Source organism: Morone saxatilis, unplaced genomic scaffold (genome assembly GCF_004916995.1).
Source record: "Morone saxatilis isolate NCDOM2014 unplaced genomic scaffold, NCSU_SB_2.0 Contig0, whole genome shotgun sequence".
Lineage (NCBI taxonomy): Eukaryota > Metazoa > Chordata > Actinopteri > Moronidae > Morone > Morone saxatilis.
In genome coordinates this window covers 20951556-20955561 of record NW_023339650.1, presented here as the reverse complement: position 1 = coordinate 20955561, position 4006 = coordinate 20951556, and the positions used below count along the sequence as shown (strand labels likewise).

At 34.6% G+C, this 4006-nt stretch overlaps 1 long non-coding RNA gene across 1 annotated transcript in view; it reads right to left on the bottom strand.

Annotated features, from left to right (window-relative positions):
- The window catches only part of LOC118325058, a 3105-nt gene extending 308 nt beyond the window's left edge, over positions 1-2797 (bottom strand). The window contains exons 1-3 of the long non-coding RNA XR_004796587.1: positions 2648-2797; positions 1035-1180; positions 250-252 (exon numbers count right to left, since the gene is read on the bottom strand). This is a non-coding gene — a long non-coding RNA (uncharacterized LOC118325058). The remainder of the gene's footprint in view (positions 1-249; positions 253-1034; positions 1181-2647) is intronic.
- Between the last annotated feature and the right edge of the window lie 1209 nt (positions 2798-4006).

Below are 4006 nucleotides of genomic sequence, written 5' to 3'. Positions count from 1 at the left end.
ATCAATTATCTGGAGTTTTAAACGACAATGTGAAATAGATGCGGTTACTTAACTCGTCTGTTTTGACAAACCTGGAAAAACACAAATCAGGAGAATTGCAGTGACCGACAAAACTCACAAAAATGGTTCAAGTGGTGGCTCCATGTAGGTACAGATTTATACACTAATGAAAATACCTGTTGACGCCTGAGAGTATGGTCTTATTCTGTTTTCTTTTCTTTGGTTTTACTTTTCTTTGGTGTTGTTTACTTTCTTTTGTTCAGGAATGTAAGGGGGGTGGGAGCTGAGATTACTTCCTTGATGCCAGGCTCACCTTGAGCAGGCTTGGGTCAGGAGTCGTATAAAGTCAGACTGCAGAGCTTCTCAGCCTCCGTTTGGCCACTGACTGAACTGTTGGTTTTTGATGGTGTTCTGTGTTTTACCATCATACTGATACACTCACCTTCACTTCACACAGACATTGCAGAATACTGATTTACTGATAGAACAGATTAAACTGGAAAAAAAAAAAAAAAAAAAAAAAAAAAAAAAAAAAAAAAAAAAAAAAAAAAAAAAAAAAAAAAAAAAAAAAAAAAAAAAAAAAAAAAAAAAAAAAAAAAAAAAAAAAAAAAAAAAAAAATAAAAAAAAAAAAAAAAAAAAAAAAAATATGTGATTATTTGTGATTTAATAATTTAAATGTGTTTAACCATTTCACGAGACTTGTGTCTCCCAGTCTTTGTCACACTCTTTTGAGCCAGGTTGTGACACTATGAATATTATATTCAATTTCTACCAGTATATCCTCTTAAATGTTACACACTGGAGCTTTGATGGTGTTTTTGTACATGATTAGATAGTTCAATCTTATTCCCAGGTCGTCAAATACCAACCCTTTGGGTTATAGTAAATGGGGAAACAACAGCTGATGTTTGTGTATGAACGAGACATCTCTCTTTGACACCTTTTTAATTATTAATTTTTTACCTCTTTCCAAACGCACATGTAGGCCATCACTATGATAAACAACTAAATGAGTCACACACTCTGCCTGTACCAGAGAGATGAGGTTGGAGAGTGTGAGTGCCAGGTAAACATCCACCACGTCCTGCTGCCTCTCAACAGGACGCAGCTCCTTGTTGTATCCCTTTTCTTTTATCAGGTAGTTGATCAGACGCTCCTCCTCGTTCCTGCCCCAGCACTCTGACACACATAGAAACACACATTTTAACACTTGTATTCAACATTTAAGTCAATAAAACATTGAAAACATCAACTGCTACAGTCCAAAAAAAAAAATCTTCATCTGTGAAGTAACTACTGAAAAAGTCAAAAGTACAATATTGTATCTTATAGACACATTAGAAACATATATTATCTGTATATTTACTGGTCTCCACTGTCAGTAACACTGTACATACTCTAACATATAACAGTTTCCAGGATGCCTGGGAACTCTGTGTAGTACTAACTTATACAGTATTTGTAAATTATACTATTCTTTTGGCACTTTTTGTTACTGCATTTCATTGCCTTTGCGCAGAAGATGGCATGAAAAAAATGCCTGTCATCCTCTAATTGGTGTCAAATGTAAAACATTAATTTAGATCAAATCTTAAAAAAGGGGTTCATTAACACAAATATTCAAAGATTAAAATGAAAAGAGACGTATTTTGAATAAAATATGAAAATTTGGAAATAAAAAAATTAATTGATTTCTAATACCTTAATGCTTTACTCATGTGCGACAATAATACATATTGTACATAAATATGGATGTATGTGATTGTCTTTGTTCAGTGTACAGTGAAATAAATACACTGTAAATGAAGCATTCCTCTGCACACACACACACACACACAGGACAACAAACAGGGCCTGAGTGTGTGTGAATACTTTCATGCCGGTCGTATTTCAGGCAGCTGCTCTGTGGTTCAGGCCATCTACACTGGCAGACATTTCCCCTCCAAACACTTCCAGTTTACCACACGGCCATGTTTGTTTTTATTTTCACTGATACTGACTCTTTATGGAATCAGTCAGCTCCACTGGTCTCGTCACTCGTCTTATTTTTTTACTACTTCAGCAACCAACGGCTATTTTTATTATTGTTAATTCATCTTTTGGTCTTTATAATGTCATAAATAGTAAAAAAAAAGTTGCAGGCTGACAGATTCAAACTGTCCAACTATTATAAAAGACAAAAAAAAACATTCAATATTTACATTTTAGCTGTGAATTTTAGCCATTTTTGCTTAAAAAAAAAAGACTTTAAAAGATGAATCCATTATCAGATTAATTTTCTGTCAACAGACTGATTGATGAATTAATTAATTGCTCCAGCTTTAGGCTCCTATGGTTTATATACTTTAACTTTTTAGTGAGATGTTTTACTATCCTGTGTTTCATACTGATGAAGATGATCTTTTTTAACGTTGTAAGCAAATAAAGATTTTAAATGAAAGAAAATGTTGTATGTTTCTGCCTAAAAACAAAATAAATAGAGATATTTACAGCTGACACCAAATATTTGCTGCTCTAATACTCAAATAGTCAGTACGGGCCTTCTAGGTTGCATGTCAGTCAAACTTTGGCTTAACTAAACTTTGGATCAAATCAATTTTACAGCTTCAAACTTAAATCTGAGGGTCGGATTTTGAAACAACTCACCAGATGAGAGCAAAGCGAGCAGGAACACGGTGGCCAGAGCTGCATGCTGAAGCTTCATGGCTGACTGCTTCACGGTGACAAGTCCGGCGTCCTTTTACCCACCGACCTTCTGCCAAAAGACTGTGTGAGTGACGGGCAGCAGCTGCAGAAACACAGAGGACAGAAAATAGAAAACACAGCCGGCTGCCATCAACCTCTGCTCTGTACAGGAAACAGAGCCAGGGAGGAGGGAGGGTGTTGGATACAGAAATAACATTACAACAAACAAATGAGATGCTGATTGTAATTAAATTATACTGTTTATCATAGATTAATATAACACAACTCTCTACATTATATTGTTTTTCTTCCTTTTCTGTACATTTGAACTTCAAAAGACCAGAAGAATTCACTGTTTTTGTGTTTTTCTTGTTTTGAAAGGAAAGTTAGAGCTGATATCAATCTATGATAGATATATTGGTATCTATCAATAAGTAAGGAGCAGCGGTGGTTCGAACTGTGCTTTAAGTACTTCTGTGACTTTACACAACATTTCATTATATGATTATAAAAGCAAATACAGTATATAAAGTCATTAAAGTGATGAACACATGAATAATCATAATAAGTGATAGAAAGAGTATTTGAAAATCTGCACTGGACACTGGAAGTACATTACTGAAATATTACTCCACTACAAGAGTATTAGTTACTGTTTTTTATTAGCATACAAAGTATGAATGAATCAAAAATGCAAGTGAAAGATTTGGATATAAAACTTCTCTGTAGAAAATTATGATTTAGATTACTAGTTAAAGAAAAAGTACCCAAAAATGTGACTTTTACAGTAACGTCAGGGATTAAATCATAATACACATTATTCTTTTAAAGCGTATTTTTACACTGATCGGCCAGACGAGGGCGCCACAACCAAACTCTTAAACTCACTGGCTGTCATTGGGCTGATTTGTAGAAAGAGAGAATAAATACTAATGTTGGGTGTGAAACAATAACAGACTTTCTTAATGGGGGAGGCAACATCACGGAGGTATGGTTTCCCCCATTTGGATTTAAATGTGGTTTAGGACATATTTATTCTCACAAAAAAGGTCAATAAACTGGAAAGAAATTAAACCTTATCCTTCATTAACCTGCTGAAAAACCAGTTGCATATCAGACTGTGATCGGCTTCCAGCTGTAAGGTCATTAAATCAAAAACAGCAGACCAACGTGAAAACAAACGTTGTGCACAGTGGAGCTCAAACATCCAAATTAATCAGCATTATAATGAAGTAAAAAGGATTTCTGAGTGAAGAATTGCTCTTTGAAAAAACATGGAAATCATGCATACTGTCTCTACGGAAGCCCTGAGAGGCAAAT